This window comes from Monodelphis domestica, chromosome 1 (genome assembly GCF_027887165.1).
Source record: "Monodelphis domestica isolate mMonDom1 chromosome 1, mMonDom1.pri, whole genome shotgun sequence".
NCBI classification, from domain to species: domain Eukaryota; kingdom Metazoa; phylum Chordata; class Mammalia; order Didelphimorphia; family Didelphidae; genus Monodelphis; species Monodelphis domestica.
The window spans coordinates 73,032,554-73,053,946 of record NC_077227.1 but is presented as its reverse complement, the minus strand read 5'-3'; the positions used below and the strand labels follow the sequence as shown (position 1 = coordinate 73,053,946).

Below are 21,393 nucleotides of genomic sequence, written 5' to 3'. Positions count from 1 at the left end.
AATGAATTTTCTATCCATTAAAATTGGCCAAAAAGCAAACAGCCTTTTGGGAGTTAGGGAGTCATATTCGGGAAGAGAGTAAATATTGTAAAGGGAATTTTTTTCAGAGGGTCATTGTTAACTTAGATGGCCTCTAAATTTCCTTCCAAATGTACAGTTCTCAAATGATGGTCTAGTTATTCATTTATTTTCCACAAAGTGATTGGTGGTCAAGAAGAATTTCAAGGTCTATGATTTAACAAACTCTTATCTCTAGAACCTTAAGAATCTTCTTCCTGAACTGGTATTGGAGGAAAAAATACACACAATTACTTCTCATGCAGAATAAATCCAAATGAAAGATGAAAATCTATTACAGTCTTTTTTCTAATGCCCTTTAAGCCATGAGCAAATGGCAGTTTGATAAAATTAAAGATAAAAATCGATTTCCTCTTCTGTCACTATGTGTCACCATATATGTTTTCAAATAGAAAGCTCAACATGCAGAAACTGCATCTTTTTCTTGGTAAGTTTTTTTTTTCCTTGTAATATACATGGTTGCAAATTGCCCAAAGGCCCTGATGGTAGGAACAGCCTGTAAATTTAATGAATAAATAATAAAAACATTCATTTTTCAGTGTGTAGTTTAAAATAATCTGTTTCTTTTCCATTCTGAAGGCGGGTTATAAAAGCAGGCTCAACGTGACTTGCTTGGTTAACTCATATGGAAAACATTCCCTACATTATGAAGGACCTAGGCACTCAGTTCTGTTGAATCAATGTTTCTTGACTCAGTAACACATTAGCATGGCCACCACATTCATCAACCCCACCAATTCACTTCTTCAAATTGCTGGGGAGAATACAGTACCGAGTACAAACTATTTCTACCCAAGCCCCCATTAAGATAAATTAAGTGGAATGTCTCCCTAAATCTTCATTGAAAGGAGTCTAAGGATGAGGTTTGGCACTTCTCTTGATTCAAGGGCTTTACCCACAGATAGACTTGGTTGTACCAAATGCCATCACAATATTGGACTGAGAAGTGAATAATTCAGGCAGTCAATTGTATTTTTCTACACAAAATCAGTTAAACAGTTTTATTATTATCCTGTATTTATTTATTGGTGTCCATATCATTTCTCCCTGGACTCCTTAAAGGCAGAAATTATTTTCATTTTAGTCTTTGCAATTCCAGGAATACCTGATGAAGTAAATGCTTAATAAATACACATTCAATCAAACTGAGTTGAATTTGTAAAAATAATGAGTTTGGATGAAAATGATCTCTAAGGCATCCTTACCTAACTATAAAATTATATGATTCTCTATATAAAGTTAAAGCTAAAATATATGTATACACACACACACACACACACACACACACACACACACACACACACATCAGTGGAAGAAGGCAAATTCCTCGGACATCTTTGGAGAAGAGACTCTTTTGAAGAAAAAGGTTTCGTGCTCTAGGTTTTAAGTGGGAATAGCAGGAAGGCTTCCTGTTTACTTACTAAATGTCCTGCCCAATTTAATCACTGGCCTCAAACTGAAGTTAAAACAAGGAGAGGGACCCGATGGACCCCAAGTCAAAGAGCAAGCTCAGACAGGCCAAAGCCTAATGCAACTTTCCCTGAAAATAGCAGCCAGTGTCTATATTGTATTTGAGGATGTATGGATCATTTTACAGTAGGAGGTAGGCAGTCACTCAGCCAGTGGGTAAACAAGCATTTATTTGTATGCTTCCTTTACTGATGAAATAACTGGAGCCCAAAGAAGTGAAAGTCACACACTCAATTAAATGAGTGTCTAAAGTGGAATTCAGTTGCCCTGATTCTAAAACCAGTTGTCTTCCCAGTATACCCCACGTGCCTGATTAAGCCTTAGGAGTATGGGACACATCACCCATGAAATTTGGTTCAAAAATAAAGTTAATGTAGAAATAGATAATCATCATGGGCTTTGCTTTTTATTTTTACTGTTTTGCTTGGAAATGAAAAAGCCTGGAGGACAGGGATTATTTCCCATTACCTTGACTTGGTTATTATCACACTTGAAATCATTGTAGCATTCATTAAATCCTGCTCCTAACCACAGTCAGATTTTCTGATATCAGTGAAAAAGAAGTTCTCTCCCCCTCACAGCTATGAAGAACCCTTCCATATAGTGGTTCACAGGAGCCCATGAGAAATGCTGTTCTTTGTTTCTCTGCAATGAGCCTATATAAAAACTTCTCTTGACTTTCCATTTCTACACATTTCCCCCACCCCACAATTTGCTTTATAGAAGAGGAAATGAGCACAAAAAAATGTAGGCATCTTGTCAAAACAAGAACATTTCTTTGAAATGAAAGTTGGCCAGGCATGCCAAATTTGTACCCACTTCCTAAAAATAGCAGAAGTTAATCAACAATGTCTAAAAACTCATGGCCTCTCTTCCCCTAGAGTTAATGAAGCTTACATGACCACTCATAGGTTCTGGAAGACCCAAGATGCTTGGGTAAACCCTATTTAAAAAGGAGAGTTATAATGACAAGAATAGCTCGCATTTCCAAGCCATTTTTCTTCAGTTCTTCAGAGATCTGATATTAAATTGGCGTGGATAGGACTTCTACAGAGGCAAATCACAAATTCTCTGAGATTTAGCAGAGGAATGTTTTTTAATAAGTTTTGTGGCTGAAAAATTCGCCATGCCTCGGACAAACTATTGAGATTCCCTGACTTTAAGTTGGTCTTCAGAACCAATCAACAGATAGTTTGATCATTGGGTTTGTATTATATTCCATTATATTATATTCGGTAGGGCTTTGGCTCTGCTGAAGAGACCTTGGAGATCCTCAGGTAATCTCCACAAAAGGATGACAAGTAAAAGGACGACTGGAGCAGAGAACATAACTCTTCAGGAGTCAGCCAACCAGTATTTATTATAAGCATTTTCTATGTCAGGCACTGTGTGTGCTCTAAACACTGGGGATGCCAAAAAAAACAAGAGCAACAAAAGAGCAAGAGCATGCATGATCTCTCCCCTCAAAGAGCTCACATTCTAATAGAGGAGACAATGTGCAAATAACTATGTACAAACAAACTATATACAATGTAAATGGATAGCAGTATCAAAGGAATGGCAACCGCAAGGAGATACAGTGAGTTGGGGTGGATGGATGGGAAAGGGGACAGCTTTCGCTAGTTCTTAGTACAGTGCCTGGGACAGAGTAGATGCTTTTAAAAAGTTTACTAACTGGCCTGGAGTCAGGAGGATCTGGGTTCAAATATGACTTCAGACACTGCCTAGCTGCTGAGTGATCTTGGGAAAGTCACTCAACCCTAATTGCCTAGTCCTTACAAGTACTCTGCTCAGTATCAATTCTAAGACAGAAGGTAAGGATTTTTAAATGATGTTTACTTGTAAATGGCAGGATTTGAGTCAGATTTTGCAGGAAGCCAGGGAAGCCAGGTAGAGGGAGAGGTAAGAAAGAAGAACATTCCTGGAAAGAGGGACACAAAGACAGTGTGGCTGGAAGGCAGAGTACTTAGAGGGGAGGAAGGCTTAAGAAGGCTGGAAAGGTGAGGGCAGCTAGTTGACTCAATGGACTGAGAACCAGGTCTAGAGGTGGGAGGTCCTGGGTTCAAATGAGGCCTCAGACACTTCCTCACTGTGTAACCCTGGGCAAGTCACTTAACTCCTATTGCCTAACCATCACTGTTCTGTATTATATTATTATATATTATAATTATGACAATTACATTATATTATATTGTATTATATCAATACACAGTATTGATTCTAAGACAGAAGGTAATGGTTTATATTTAAAAAAAAAAAAAAGAAGAAGCCAGGAAAGGTAAGAAGGGAATAAGTAATGAAGGGTTTTTAATGTTAGATCATTTGTGATGTGCTTTCCTCACAAATCTATAAGAAGTAGGCAGGCATTAACTATTTTACGGAGAAGTAAACTGAGGTTCAGAAGGGGCCAATGGCTTGCCCAATATTATGCAACCAGGAAATAGTAGATTTTACTCCCAAATTCAGGCCTTCATGAATCTTCCACCATATCATTACTTCTTCTTAAAAATAATAATAATTAGGATAAAATTGGAGCTGTGATTTCATTAATTAAAGGAAATTCCTGATGAGGAAACTTCTATTAATGGAGGCTGATGCTTCCTTATCAGTTTTATAATCTTGAGGATGGGGGTAAGTAGGTGGCTCAGCGGATTGAGCACCGACTTGGAAACCAGTAATACCTGAGTTTAAATCTAACATTAGATTCTTACTAGCTGTGTGAGACTAAGCAAGTTACTTCACACTGTTTAATTCAATTTCCTCATCTTTAAATGATCTGGAGATGGAAATGGCAAATCATTCCAGCATCTTTGCCAAGAAAATCCCCAAAAGATGTCACAAAGAGTCAGACATAAGAACAACAATATGTTCAGCATTATCCTATAGAATTGAAAGGTTCAATTAATTTACTCAAGGTTTAAGGGCCAGGACTGGAATACAAGTCTTTGTGGTTTTGAGAGTTTTCTATTAACAATACTACTTCTTCCTCTGATCAATTAATGATGATGATGATACATTTATATGGTACTGTAGTCTATATGAGAGACAGCATAATGGAGAGTTTAAAGATTTAGGCTTAGAGCCTGGGTTCAAGATCCACTTCTGAAATATGCTGGCTACATGTGACCTTGGGAAAGTCACTTAATCTCTTGGTACATTAGGCAAACCTCCAAGATTACAATTGTAGAGATAGTATTGACTTGTATTAGTAGAGGCAGATTTTTTTAATCTGGGACTATCTATATATTTTTTTTAAAGTAGGATAGCTCTAGCCTATATTCCTATTTCTATATAGTCTACAAAGTCTTTTCCTTACAAAAATTCTATGATAGGTAGCAGAAGCATTATTATTACCATTTTATAGATGAGAAGAAGTAGGTGGCTCAGTGGATAGAATAATGGTTTTGGAGTCAGAAAAATCTGAGCTCAAATCTAGCCTCTGACACTTACTAGCTGTGTGACCCTGGGCAAGGCACTAAATCTGTTGGCCTCAGTTTCCTCATCTATAAAATTTGCTGGAGATGGAAATGGCAAACCACTTTAGTATCTTGGCCAGGGAAATCCCAAATAGGGGTCAAGAAGAGGTAAGACGTGAATAAAGTAACCAAACAACACAGATGAGGAACCAGAGGTTCTGAGGAGTTTCGTAGAAGTTCTTTTTGTTATGAGTAAAAAGTTCCATTTCACCAGAAAGGGATGAGGGAAACTATTCATAAGTGGAATGTTAGTTAAATGAAGATTAAAAATAAAAGCCTTGGTGGAGTCAGAATGCCAAGGAGAAAGCAAGCAGTAGTTCATAAAATATAGGAAGTAGAATGTGCTTGGGCCCTCTCTCTGTCTTTACATATCTGATTGCTTTTCAAATCATTTGCCACACACAAACAGATCTGCCAGATGCAAGAGGCAAGCCCAAAGTTCTGAAAAGGTGGTATATTCCTCATTAAAATGCAATCCACATATATAGCAAGAGTGTTCGATACCTGGAATGCTGTGGGAGATGTGAATTTTAGATTAGACATAGTTCCTGCCTTGGAAAAGCAGAAGATTCCCCATTAGGGAATTGGGGGGATTAGTGGATACATTGGAAGAGAGAAAGGGGCGAAATATTACCTTGGAGATTGTTACTATAAACGAGGCTTCAAGTAATGAGGGACTACATTAGGATGGTGACAGTGAAAATAGAAATAAAATAATCATTCTGAAAAGCAGATTGAAAGGGAAAATGATCAGCACACAACAATATTACATTTAGTACATGAAGGAGAAGGAAATGTTAAAGATTATTTTTGAGGAGATAGCATTAACACTGAATATGAACAAATTTAATTTAACTTAGGTAAGAGATCAGCAATGTCCTCTTTATCCATATCTCTTTAGTAATACACCAGCACAGTCACATCTTAGATATTATTGTTGTCATGTCTGACATTCTTCCAAGGAGCCCCTAAATTTGCCCAGACTGCCAGAGGGGTCTATGACACAACCATATACATACACACATAAAATAAACACTGTTGTTACTCAGTCATTTTAGTTCTGATTTGGGGGATATTATTGGGAGTCTTCTTGGCAAAGATACAAGAGTGGTTTGCAGTTCTTTCTCCAGTTCATTTTATAGAGAAGGAAACTAAGGCAAGCAGAGTTAAGACTTGCCCAAGGTCACACAGCTGGTGCCAAAGATTGGATTTGAAATTAGATTTTCCTAAATCCAAACATGATGTTTTATCCACTATATCTCTTAGCTGCTCTGTATCTTAAATGTTATTATTAAACAGTACTTTTAATCTCCAAGATCCAGATCTTTGAAATTCAACCCTTTAGCCACAACCTCCCACCTCTAGTGTCTCCCACTCTTCTTCCCACTAAATCTCTATGCCATCATGAGCTCAGTCAACTAGTGTTTTTTAAGGCACTGTTATGTGCCAAGCATTGTGCTAAAAGCTAGGAATACAAAGGAAACAAAAACCATCTCAGTTCTCCAAGAACTCAAAATCTAATGAGGAAGATAAGACAACATACAAACAACCATGTACAAGCATAGTGTAGACAGGATAAATTGGATGTAGTCTTAGAGGTAAGGCACCAACATTAAGTATTGTGAAAAGCTTCTTGCAGAATGTATGACTATATTTGAAACTTGAGAAGCTAGAGGAAACAGGAGGTAGAACTGAGGAGGAATGAGTTCCAGGAATAATGGACAGCCAGTGGAAATATTTTGTGCAAGCAACATCAAGGAAGCCAGTGTCACTGGATCACAGACTAGAAGGGATTACGATACTGGAAAACAAGAAAGATAGGAAGGGGACACATTAGGTAGAAGGGGATTAAAGGTCAACTGGACGATTCAATATTTGATTCAAGGGGTAACAGGAAACCACTGGATTTCATTGAATAGAAGAATGACATGGTCAAATCTGCCTTTTAGGAAGATTATAGCTTATTGGAAGATATATTGACTGGAATAGGGAGAGACTTGAGGAAGAAAGACCAATGAACAGGTCACAGAAAGAGTGAGTTGAGAAGAGCCTACACCAAAATGAGTGCAATGTCAGAATAGAGAAGGGAGCATATACAAAAGATATTAGTAAGGTGAAATGAAAGGCAAGACATGATCATTGTTTGGACATGGGATTGGGTGAGACAGTAAGGAGTGGAGGAGGGAAGCTACTTTGCCTGCTTGGGAAACTTAAAGGATGGTGGTACCCTTGACAGTCCTCATCCTCCTTGTCTTCTTTGCAGCCTTTGTCAATATTGGCCACTATTCTTGGAAACTTGTTTCACCCTTTGTTTCCCAAGGTCTTACTTAGGGCCAGTAGACATAGGAGGAGGAACTTGAACACAGGTTCAGTGGTTCTCTGAGTGCTTCTTTCATGGTTCTTTTTCTTCCCAGCCACTTAAGTTGGGTATCAATTAATCAATCAACCAATATTGTTTTTTTTTAAACCCTTACCTTTCGTCTTGGAGTCAATACTGTGTATTGGCTCCAAGGCAGAAGAGTGGTAAGGGCTAGGCAATGGGGGTCAAGTGACTTGCCCAGGGTCACACAGCTAGGAAGTGGCTGAGGCCAGATTTGAACCTAGGACCTCCCATCTCTAGGCCTGGCTCTCAATCCACTGAGCTACCCAGCTGCTCCCAACCAATATTTTTAACATAGTATATGTCAGACACTATGTTATGTATTGGAAATAAAAAGAAAAGTACTAAATAATTCCTGTGCTCAATGACTTTACATTCTATTAGGTAACAATATTTATACATATAAGTATATACCCAATATATTATTGTTTTTTAGTCATTTCAGTCATGTCCAACTCATCATGACCCTATTTGGAATTTTCTTAGCAAACATATTTGGAATGGTTTCTCATTTCTTTCTCCAGCTCAATTTATAGATGGGAAAACTAAGGCAAAAAGGATTAAGTGACTTGCCCAAGGTCAGACAACTAGGAAGTGTCTGAGGCCACATTTGAACTCATGTCTTTCTGAGTCCAGGGCAGACTCTCTATCCATTATACCACCTTACTGCCCTACACAATATATGCAAAGAAGATAAAATGTAGTATCAGAAGAAAGGCACCAGATATTGGTTGGGGGTGGGGAATGGGAGTAGGACCAGGATCAGGAATAGCTTCAAGTAGAAGATAATCCTCAATGTTCTACTGTCAATCTCTCTACTCTCTACTTTCTACTCAGTTCTACTCTTCTCTCTCTCTATTCTTCCCCTTGACCTTTATATACACTCACATCAGCCTTCTCTTCCTCCTGGAATTCAAGCTCCTTGGAAGCTTGATTAGTGATCTGGGTACTAGGTACTGTAACCATATCTTGCCCCTATCTAGGCCCATCATAACACTTCCTGGCTATATCTATGCCATTCCAAAATGCATATACATCAAGCCTACCTTCCAAATCTAACTGTGCAAATTGTAATCAAATAAACACCAATTCTTGAAATGTAGGTCATCAACACTGTCATAATCATTATTACTGTTATTATATATAACATTATTAAGAAATTAAAGCATTCAATTTAATACCAAAAAGGTAGTGAGACAGAACACTTTTGGAATAGATTTCTACAGCTTTTTACAAATATTATATTCATTCCACTGCTGTACCTAAATGCCTCAATAAAATGTTCTTTGACCCAGAGATTCCATGCTCAGGCATGTGTCTCTAAGAGGTTAATGACCAAAAACAAAAAACAGAAAGGCTCCACATAAGCTGAAATATTTATAACAGCACTTTTTCAGAGTAGGAAGAAGTTGAAAACAAAATCACTGTCTGTCAATTGGGAAGTGGCACATAAATGGAATGGAATAATATTATGCTGTAAGAAATCACAAACATGATTAATATAGAGAAGACAGGCAGACAGACTTGAGTATTATGAACTAGTATGAAGTGAAATAAGCAGTCTGAAAAATATAACTGACATAAAACAACAAAGTAAGTGAAAAAACCAACAAAACAGTCAAAACTAATTGCAAAGTGATAGTGACCAAGCTTGGTCCCAGAGAAGAGACATGAGAAGCCACCCTCCTGATGTCCTTTGCTGAAGTGGGGACATTACAGGGATAAAACATATGTTTTCAAGACATTCTTTGGTTTGGCTCATTGTTTTCTTTCTTCTTCCCCTTATTAATTATTATAGGGAGTCAATCTCTAAAAGGACAGATGAAGGAATTATAAGTGATAAAAAAACCATCAATAAAATCATTTTTTAAAAGAGGAGGTGAAATTCCATGAGGTCAATGATCTTAGTTTATATCATGTATATCTCATTCAAAAACTAGCAGTGTTCTCTATAGCTCTTGCCTATCTATCACCCAATCACCAACTAGTTATCCAAAGACCCAGCAAGCACAGGCCTCAGGAAGTCCCTACTTTAGCCCAGCTTTAACCTTCTGGAGAGTTGCTGAGCACCTCTTCCACCCTCACCCATCTGAAATCTTTCATTTTCCTGAAAACACCCAGATGCCTACTGCTTGCCAACAATCAAACCCAATACCGTCTTCCCAAAAGTCACTATACAGAGACAATCTGTCTGCAAAAACTTCCCAAAATCTACTGAGTCTTAACCATTTGCCTTGTTGTTTTGTCCTCTGGACTCTGCCTGCTGTGAAGTTAAACTGCTCTAAGGGACTATCACTTTTCAATTTATATTCCCAGTACTTAGCCTGGAGTTTGGCATGCAGCAAGTTCAAAATAAGTATTTTTTATTATTCCATAGATTGGTTAGTGAAACAACAAATGGATTAAAAAATCTTCTATGTGCCAAGCACTGGGCATTCAAAGAAAGACAAAAATGGTGCCTTTCCTCAAGGAACGTATATTCCAATGGATAAGGCAATGAAAGTGATGAAGGAAATGAGCATGTATATAGTGCTAGCTATGTACCAAGCACTGTACTGTAGTAAACACAAATGTTCTCTTATTTATCTCTAATGGGGGAGACAACATGTAAATAATAGGTATGTATGCCATACATGGAGAGTAGAAAGAAGGTAATATTAAGAAGGAATGACTGTGGAAGATGCAGGGCTTGGGAAAGACCTCATGAAGAAGGTGGCATTTGAATGGAGTTTTGAAAGAAGCCAGGAATTTTTAGAGGTGGAGGTAAGGAAAGAGGGCATTACAGGTATGGGAGATAGACCCTACAAAGGCTCTGGGATGGAGAGTGCTCTGGAAAGAACAGCAAGCATTTTTATTCAAATAGAATGGAATAGATTATCTAGTCCAATTTATTCATTCTATAGATGAGGAAACTGAAGTGGAGTGGTCAGTAGCAGAGATAGGGCTGATATGTATTGATTCACACAGTCCAGAGTTTTGTTGACTTTACCAATGATGATTTTGATGTAGGGCTTGTGGAATTTCAGAAAAGTATGAAGCATCGGGCTGAACTCATCATGAATCCTGCAAATGATCATAAGTAGGTGACTAGGGAGCTGATGAGTGATCAAGGCTATAGATGTGTACTGATGAGTCATTAGCAGAAAGTCATCCACAAGAGTGAGTGAGTTCACTAAGACAATGAGTATAAAAACAGAGGGAAAAAAATCTAAGTTTTCAAGGACATCCACAGTCAGGGAGAAGGAAGAGGAGGGGGAGCTAGGAAAGAAACAAAGACAGAATGGTCAGGGAAATAGAACAGAAAGAATGTTTAGAAAAGAAATGGATGCTAATAGCACTGTGAATTGCTCTTACAATTAATTTGGAATTATGCAAAAAAAGTAAAATTATTCCTACCCTTGCACCTGGCAATCATCCTGCTGGTACTATAGCAAGGAAACTATTAAAAGTAACATCACATATAGAAAAATACTGTTAACAGTACTATATGTAAGAGCAAAAATGTGGAAATTAACTATGAGCCCAACAGTTGATTTAAAAAACTGGTATATGAATGTAAGGAACAATGACAACGACAGGTTGAGGGAATAGGAAAAGACTTGTAAGAAGTCATAGAGTAAAGTAGACCCACACACGCACACACACAAATATACAACTACACAAATGAAAATAATATTAAACAGCAAAAGAACTCAGACCAAATGTAATCAACAATACTTTGTAGATTTTTAAATTAATATGCAATAACTATTATATTTTTAAAGTTTATTAATAATAACTAAAGTAAAAACTAGCTATACAACTTTTACTAAATAAGTGAAGTTAAAGTATTTCTTGCTTTCTTTTAACAAATAATACATTTAAGATTCATGTCATGTAAATTCATGTCAACCATTAGTTTTAATTACTCTTTTTATAAAAAAATATGCATCACTTTACAAATTTGTGGGTCATTCTCATGAAGGTGCTAACTTCCCTCTCTATGGCTTCAATATTTTATTAAAAATTCTCCAAAGCAAGCACATTATTACCTTTAGTGAAATTTCACTTAACTGCTTTGGGGAGGGTATTAGATAGATAGATAGATAGATAGATAGATAGATAGATAGATAGATAGATAGAGAGAGAGAGAGAGAGAGAGAGATAGATAGATAGATAAATAGATAGATAGATAGATAGATAGATATTTGAGAGGGTTGCGTTTGTTTAGGTTTGTGTAGAAAATAAGAACAATGAATTAGAAGACAAAGGAGTGAGTGGTCAACCAATTTCAATGTCATCAAGAGAATGAAGAGGGTAAAGATGGAAAATATTTCCAAGTTTTGGCATGGAGGTCAAAGAGGATCAGTTTCAATTAAATAAATAGTTATTGATAACTTACTATGGTCATAGAAGAAGTGTCCTTTGAATATACACTGATGTGCAATTTCATTCAACTTTGGATTAAATATCATATTAGTATGACATTAAATGTCATAATTATATAACATGCATGTATTCCTAAATATTATAATCATATATGTATACACATACATATATTCCATAGTGGTCAGAGGTGGAGATTCTGATAGGTGAAAAATATAGCCATTTAGGAGAAACATACTCTGTTTTCTGAACTTCCTTTTTTTGAACTTCAGCAATGTCTGTATATTCTGGCACACCTTTAGGGTTTTACCAGTAGAAAAGGAATAGAGGAACATAATTGAGTTCTCCTAATTAGGTTCAGTTTTCTTTCTCAATATGTATAGCAACTTCCATATTGTTGATTACACATGGAATAGTTTGACTGACGATAAATCTAAAGGAAATTTTCAGAAAAACAAAAGAACACTTGCAAAACTGATCTCAGCCTCTTTAGGTTATTTTGAAACATCACAATGCATTATGCACAATTTGGTTTGCTTACATAATTTCCATATTTGACATTTTGGACTTAAAACCACAGTTTATATAGATAAAGATGATGACAGTGATGATATCTGGTCCTATAATTTTATCAGTGTAAGGAACTCCCTCGTGTGGAAATTCTATTTGCTGATACATCTGGTCAATTTACTAGGAACTTATAGTATGAGTTTGCCTGGTGCATGGAGAGATGAAGGGATCTGTCTATAGGCACACAAGTGGACCTGGGTCCTCCTGATTCCAAATCCCTTCAATCTACTATGCCACACTCCCTCTCCTGAAAAGAAAACTACTTCTAAGTGAATTTAAGTTTTCTTACAAATGTAGCTACAAGCAGCTAGAAAGTTAAAGACAAAAGTAGCCGTCAGATTTAACTATCGATGACTGCCATTTGTCAAACAACATTCTCGTGCTAGTGTCTCCCTTCTGCTTCATCATGGCCAGGACAGAAGCTTTAGAGCTAAGCATTCTGTCCCTGAAATTGTATATAACTAACATGACTGAATTTTTTGAGGTCATACTGGAATGCAGTATGACCACGGGCAAGTTATTTAACCTGTATGAGTTTTAGTTCATCTATTTGTAAAATGAGGGAGCTGTTAAGACTAAGAGTGTCTCCATGGCCCCTTCTTTCTTTCTTTCTTTTTTTTGAAACCCTAGCCTTCCGTCTTGGAGTCAATACTGTATATTGGCTCCAAGGCAAAAGAGTGGTAAGGGCTAGGCAATGGGGGACAAGTGACTTGCCCAGGGTCACACAGCTGGGAAGTGTCTTAGTCCCTTCTTTCTATAAATCTATGACTCAATGAAATCTTCTTTTCTAGGGTCTGTCAGTGGTCTTGACCTCAACTAGTATATTTGCTTCATGAGACTACCTATGAGTACTATTATTATCTAAATCTTAGACCCTCTTCCTACTCTTGAAACAAAGGGACAAAGGATTACAGAATATACTTTGGAGGATAGCAAGCAGTCCCTATAAAACACAGATTTGAGCTCTCTGATATGGGGGCTACCTTTGGTTCTATCTAGCTTTTCCTTTCTGTAATAGATTCCATATAGATGTACGAACTTGATTTAAAATGACCTCCCTTTGATCATCCATACCTTCTTAGATAATGGAGCTGTAAAAAAAGAGGCTTGATGAAAAACACTGTACATGATGTTAATTTCTCACTCATTTTTCCCTCCCAATGTAGCTGATTCCCTAAAAAATTGGCTAAGCTTAATCTGTTCCTTAGCTGTTTTAATGACTTCTGTGGATTATTAAGACCAGAGTTGTAACTGGAGCTTAACCTCTGGGTGCTGAATTTAGGATTTTCAGATAGCATTTGCAAATTTTCAGCATCATGTAAACAAAAAACATCATCAATTATAAGTAATTGAAATAGGAAAATATCCTTCCTCATATCTTTCTCAAGCTCTGGGATCTCTGTTCTCCCTTCACCCATCCCACTCCTTTACAGGGTTGTGTTTATCCATCCTTACCCTCTCAGTTGAGCACACCATTATGCCACTCTTCTGTGGCATAGTTTCTAGTGAAGGCTCTCTTTAAGACTCTACCAAGTTCATGTAAACTTTAACCTTTCTTAGCTTTCTTTCTGCTCAAGAAATCAGGGACAATTCTCAAAAATGTTGGAGGACCACTTTCGCTTCTTGGAATCTTAGATTTAATTCATTGGCATTATGTATAGTCAATATGGAGAGCTGATCAGATTGGTAAGAGGAACAATTACTCTCTACTGGGATTTTTTTAACTACCAGCTAAGGCACCTTCTAGCTCCAGCAGTTATTAAAAAATAAGGGTATTTCTGACTGAAATAAAAAGAAAGTAAAAATGAAAGATTTTAATAAGCATATATTTTTGTTTTCAGTCAACACAAAGTTCTGAGATCAAGATTCAGAGGTAGACATGCAAATACTACCATTGCATTTAAATGTATTAAAAGATGAGTAATACACAAGTTGTATTATAGTGACAAGAGTGAGATAATACAATGCAATACAAAATAGCCTAAATTTTAGAATCAAGAAATATCTTAATTTGAATTCTAACAATAATACTTGCTAGTTGGTCATGTCACTTAATTTCTGTGAGCCTTAGTTTTCTCATCTGTTAAATAGGGATACATCATAGGAACTCCCTCTACCAATGCCAATCATAACACAATTTAAATACTTAGTTTTAGATAATTGCCTGAGGCCCAGAAAGATTGTGACTTTTCCTTGGTCACCTATTGTTAAGATTCAGAGGAAAATTTTGAACCAAAATCTTCCAAAGTTCAATTTCAATATTCTATATACATTAGCATTTGTTAATCAGTCATTTCAGTTATGTCTGAATTTTCATGATCTTATTTTGAGTTTTCTTGGCAAAGATACAGGAGTGGTTTGCCATTTCCTTCTCTAGCTAATTTTTACTAATGAGGAAATGAGGCAAACAAAAAGTGACTTGCCCAGAGTTACAAAGCTAGTAATTCTCTGAGACTGAACTTGAATGCAGCTCTTCCTGACTTCAGACCCAGTGCCTCAGACACTGTCTCCAGACACTGTGTCACCAAGCTGTCCCAAAAATAAGTTGTTGCTTCTTTATCCGTGAAGTGGGAATAATAATACCCTCAATACTAACTCACATCATTGTTAGGAAGAAAGCATTTTGCTACCCCAATTCTCTTTAGCTTATCATTATTGTTGTTGGAAAGGTAGTTTCAAATGCTGCAAAAGAGAAAATATTTTTACATATTTTATATAGAATTAATGTACATTAGAATTCTGAAACAAAACGGAAAGGTTTTCATTAAAATTTTCTTTAAAACTCATATAATTTCATTCAAATCTGGCCTCAGACACTTCCCAGCTGTGTGACCCTGGGCAAGTCACTTGACCCCCATTGCCTAGCCCTTACCACTCTTCTGCCTTGGAGCCAAAACACAGTATTGACTCTAAGACGGAAAATAAGGGTTTAAAAATAAACTCATATAATTTCAGAGTTGGAAATTATCACAAAACTCAAGCAGTCCAACTTAGACCCACACCAGAATCCCCTTCCAATATCCCCAACAAGTGTCCATCAAGATAGCTGGAGAGATTCACATAGGATATAACAGTAATATTACTAGAATCATTATAGCTTTTGTCATTAATTTTATTTAAGCCCCCATCTTAATATTTATTTGATGGGAATAATGGTTATTGTTCCATCTACCTCACAGGATTATTTTGAAGAAAGTGGTTTGTAAACTATTGGGCTATGTATAAAACCTGTAATTTAATTGAAATAGAGAGCTCCTAGGTGAGGAAACTCCCTCCTCCAATCTAGATCATCATCCTTTCTGCAACCTACAATCTTGGAGCATTTTCTAGGGTACCCAGGTCTTCCTGGTTCTGATTATAGCTCTCTGTCCATTATGCCATATTATCTCTTAACATTTGCAAAATATAAATCATAAAATTCTGTATCTATGCCAGATATCAAGCAGTTCTTGCTCTAGGTGGTGGCTAGCACATAGTTATTCTAGAGCAACATGTTAGTGCTGAGCATGACTTTAAAGACCAAGTACTGTAACCCCTTCAATTTAAAGGTGATGAAACTGAGGCTCAAAATGACAAAATAATTTTTTCAAGGTTCACAACTATGCTATCTTAGGAAATCTTTTGAGAATGTTGCCCTACACATGAACTTGAATTAGGTTAAATCTGAACACCAAATGTTCCAATTTGCTTTGATTCACTTAGATAGACCCTTAAGTAGTGAATTCAGCTTTTCCAAGTCTCTGCCCCTTTAGCGCTATCTAGAGAGTAATTTTTAAACCTCCCAGTCAAGAAGTACTGATATGGCAACTTATTCTGTGCTATTTTTTCAATCTTAGCTTTCTTATCAAGAAAAAATAAAACTCAAATGTGAATTTTTTGCAAGGGTAATACTAGAGGGACGTTTCAAAAAAATTGTTCATCTGATGCTTGTTAATGTAAATTCAATTGTAAAAGAGAAATATATATGAAATAAATTAATATTTACATGATTTACTTTGGGACTGCCTACACTATAATTAATGGTCTCACAGATCTTTTAAGAGCTATTCATAGAATTTTGCTCTGCATTTACCACATTAGAGTCCAATTCCCTATGGACAATCAGCGCAGCCACATCACCCAGCTTCATTCCATTAAATATGGATTATATACATATAACCATAACATATACATATGTTATATACATATATGTACATATAATCAAATATATAAATATATACATATACAATATAGTCAAAGTTCTATGTTTATATGACTTATTTGCAACTATGTGGAAGATAATTGCATTAGGATAAAATACAAGTTTCCTAATGTGTAAAAATAGAGCCCACCTGCCTATAACCTGCAATTCCTAAGTAAAATTGATCAACCTTTTTTTCATCAGTCATAAAGACTAGCAAAGCAAATGACTGCCTACTGTGATTGGACTGTGTCCACTGAAGGGCCCTGGGTTTCCCCTGCCACCTCAAACCTATGGAACTGCATAAAATGAAATATCTGGAAATGATCAGAGAAGTCATTTAGCCCATCTCCCTCCTTTGGGAAATACGCATCTTGTGATTCATTGAAAGAGGTTCAGTGACTTGCCCAACTTTATACAGGTACGAAGTGCTAAACCAAGATTCAAACTCAAAGCAGTAGTCTTTGCACTGACAGCCTCCCAGACCATTACACTAATGTCTTGTTTTAAGTCATTTTGTCCAGACAACTATCTCGAAATTAAAATATTATGGGAAATGAGCCACATGTGTTAGTATGTAGCTCAGGTCAGCCTAACCAGTTTTTTTTTCCTTTTGCCAATTCTCTTATTTCATTGATGTAAGAAGTTCACTATTTTATGAATGTAAATAACCAACTGCTCAACAGTTTATAGTCTAAAGCCTACATATTACCAAGTAGTTGATGTCAAACCATTGTGCCCTCACCCTCAAAGATTTTATTATCTAGAAGTGAGAAGAATAAGTCACGAACAAAAACAAGTTGAAATTCATAAGATAGGCATAAAGCCTTATGAAAGCCAAAAGAGGAAATGACCAGTTAGATCAGATTCATTAGGTATTAGCTAGCAAAGAATGAGGCTTTTGGGGGGAAAAAAAAGAACTGATAAAATATAATAAGAAACAATGAAAGCAGAAAAATTTCTAAAGCACACACCAAAGTCAAGGAAGACTGACCAAAGTTAGGAAGTACAATGGAGGAAGGTGAGCACAGATTGCAACGTGATATGAGGGCTGGAAAGGACCTTACAGATAATGTAGAAATGGAAGGAAAGGGTAGTTAAGCCCAATCTAATTTACAATCTACTTCCTGGCAAAACTAAGCCTCCTGACTCCCAACCTAATTCAAAGGCTTTTCCAATAAGTCCCGCTATTCAGGGGGTTCTGTGCATCTGAGGAGGAGTAGAGGAAGCCCAGTGAAGTACAAAAGAGCTTGAAGTTGCAGTCAGAAGACCTGAGTTCTAAAAATCATGATTCTGCCTCTTATTACCTTTGTGACCTCAGACAGGTCCATTTTGACCACAGTTTCCTCATCTGTCAAATAAGGGGTTCAGTTCTAACATTCTGTGAAGGAGGAAACTAGCAATAGAAATAAAAATCAATAACTCATTTGACAATTTTGCTCTCAGGTCTGCCCTGCTTCAGGTTAACTTTGCATTTAGCCCATCCTTGGCAGAGCAGTCCCCAAAATAAAGGAAAGAATCGTACCTGTTTCTTAATTTGGGGTTTCATATAACAGCTAGACACTGCTCTGGAGAAGGTTGAAGGAGGACAAACCACTTGTCTTTAAATTACAAACACATTATACACAACTTGACCAAAACACATAAAAGATACGAATCTACTTTTAGCCTGACTTATAGCCCTACTTGGGCTTTCATTATAACCTGAATTGCTTCTTACCTGAGCCCTTTGCCTGAGTTCACCTCCTCAGCTCCAGATTTTCAAGGATCCAATCAGTCTGGACCACTCAGCATTTTACAACATCTTTATCAAGATAGGCTTGGCCCTTGTCAACCACAGATGGACTCAGAGCTCCTGAAGATAGGGTTGATCTTGCCTGCGCTGACAGAAAAGCCTCTTTGACCTATCTGAGGTATCTGTCCAGAGCTGCCTTCCTTGAGGGGACTCCAGCTGCATCTGAGCCCCAGGAATCTGGACTCCACTGGATGGCTTTGCATAGAAGGCCAACATGCACCAGAGCCCCTTCAATCTTCAACAACTCCCACTGGCTTTTTCAACTTCTCTCTGTGAATCATGCAAATAGGCTCTTGGCTTATTTCCTGGAGAAAGCAGAAGTGAGGAAGCAGAGAGAGTTTCATTTTGTATTTAATCCAAGCTGGTGACAACAGCAGCCTGAGTTCCTGCAGAGGCAACCAGGCTGTACAGGAAGGTGACCTTTGACTCCTTTTTTAACCAAAAAAGTCTGGAGCCCAGGGGACCATTTCCAGCATACACTTCTTACTCAAAACCAGAGCTGCAAAGGCCAAAGACCATTACATGTTTCTCTGCAAACTGGGAGGGCGAAAGCTCAGGATCAGATCATGGGAACTGAAGGATTTTCAAAAAGAGCTCAATTATATTTTTCTTCAGATACAATTCAGCTCATAACTTGAGTACAGGAGAGAGACTCGTTCACCAGAGCCAAGCATTAAACTGGAAACTACACATTAACAGAAATTCCTAGTGTGGTTAAAGGGAAGGGGCACTGATCTGGCTAGTAGAGTCCAGGGTTCTAATCAGGGCTGTATTTTGAATAAGAAACTTAGGCAAAGAAGGAAACAAATACTTATTAGGCACCCACTATGAACCAGGCACTACGTTAAGTGCTTTACATATATTATCTCATTTGATCTTCCCAATAACCTTAGTAGCTGCTATTCTTTACCCCGTCTTATAGTTCTTGAAATTGAGCTGACAAAGGTTAGGTGACTTGCCCAGACCCAACTAGTAAATATTTGTAATATTTATTACTAGTAAATAACTAGTAAATATTTGAAGAACCACCTTCTATCCACTAAGCCATATATCTGCCTCAAATCACTGGGGCAAATCATTAAATTGTGTTCCTCTTCAGTTTCCTAAACCATAAAAGGAGAAAGTTGGATAAGAATGGCCTCTGAAGTCCTACCAGCTATAAGATACAATATATTTATAGAAAGAAACAAAGAAACATACATATATTTATGGAATCTATAAATCTGTGACTCATTGTTCTGGGTCCTATTCTCTTTCAATTTAAAACAAAAGTGTTTCTTAATTAGATTAGGAAATCTCTAAGACCCTTTAATATTGAGTAATACTATTACTAAGAGGAGCACATAATATACAATATATATTAATATATTGAGGGGAAGGGTAGTGAAGACCAACCAATATATAGTAATATTAACCCAATATATTAATCCTATATGTTAGTATTAAAATATATTATAATAATAACAGCATGAGTTTATATTCTATGAACACCATTAGAATAGTATAATGGACAACTTGCAATTTAGAAAGTACATGAATAATAACTCGTACAAAGTTAACAAAATATAGGACCCAAATGTAGCCCAGAGTGTCTATAGAAGAATTAACTTTTTCTTTGTGACAAATGATAAAAAGGACTAATAGATGCTCTCAGACCCTGTGACAGTCTAAAAAGGATAGAAATGCTTATTCTATAAACAGATGCCACTTCACAAAGTCAAACCAAATATTCCACTAGATTTATCATATGTAACTAACATTGGTTTACCACTAAACAGAAATGGAGACATCATATTATTATTATATTATATACTTACTTATTATACTATTATATCATGATAGAAGTATAAGATTAAGTCCTTGCTAACAGAAACTGTAGAAAGTCCATTTTAAAGAGTTTTTGAAATGTAGACTAATGCAAATTCTTTTGCCATTTTAGAAACTGCAAATATAACACTGTAGGCTGCAAAAAATTTAGCGCCTACCAAATAGCAATAGGGTAGTCAGAATTCTTTATCACAAACTTTTAAAATATTAATCAAATGGGAAATTCTTCATATTATAATAGCAATTAATAAAAAAAACTTCCCACATCTCCTTAGTAATACAACAAATAAACTAATGTGATCACAGTATTATTATAGACAAAACAATCACCCACAATCCCACTGATATGTTTATAATACATGAGATTCTTTTGAATATTCATAACATCCAAATTAAGGAGAACTAAATGTTCTTGAAATGGAGATATACTGGAAGAAATCAAAACCACAAAGGACCAGGAAATCTCTTTCATCCTATTGTCCTGTCTGCTAACAAAATTTTCCTAAGAATGCTTTCATTGAACCAACCAAAAGTTAAGCTTGCATTCCAACATTTCCATTCCATTTCCTGTAAAAAAAAAATCCATTTTTATGCACCTGGGTAATAATTCACTGAACATTAAGCATAAAAGAATAGTAGGATGGTGACTCTAGTAAGATCAATTCTATGTAAGCTTGGACATAAAGACAAGAACAATTTAAAAATAACAGCTGCTGACTTTTACAGAGGGCATTAAGGTTTGCAAAGACTTTCCAAACATTAACTCTCTACTCCAACAACCCAATGAAGAAAGTGTTAGTATTATTCTCTATTTTAGCCATAACAAAACTGACACTTAAGAAAATTAAATCATTTAATAAGCATTTATTAAGTGACAACTATTTGCCAGGGACTGTGTTAGAGTTATGGATACAAAGGAAGACAAAAGATAGCCTCTTTCCTTAAGAGGCTTCCTTACATTCTAATGATATATACAAACAAACTCTATAAAGGATAAAAAGACAATAATTAGTAGAAGAGAGGGACTAGAATTAAGGGGGGTTGGGAAAGGTTTCCTATAGAAAGTGGGATTTGATCTGGGACCTGAATCTCAGAATTGAAGGGAACTTCCAAGTCAAACAGCTATTTGCAAGACGGTCCTCTCTAATATCTCAAATAAATGGACCCTGTTTGAAGATTGCTGGAGGAAGAGGGCAGAATACAAGGTAGTTCATTTTACTTTGAAATAACTGGAATTACTACTAAAAATCCT

General features: G+C 36.5%; 1 protein-coding gene across 2 annotated transcripts in view; it reads right to left on the bottom strand.

The window, feature by feature from the left end:
* Positions 1-18,578, bottom strand: part of WDFY4 (WDFY family member 4) — a 371,719-nt gene extending 353,141 nt beyond the window's left edge. Inside the window, exon 1 of one of the 2 annotated variants that reach the window (XM_056800705.1) lies at positions 18,240-18,578. The gene's annotated coding sequence lies outside the window, so the exon portion shown is untranslated. The remainder of the gene's footprint in view (positions 1-18,239) is intronic. The other variant, XM_007478602.3, reaches the window with a different exon arrangement.
* Positions 18,579-21,393: the final 2,815 nt, after the last annotated feature.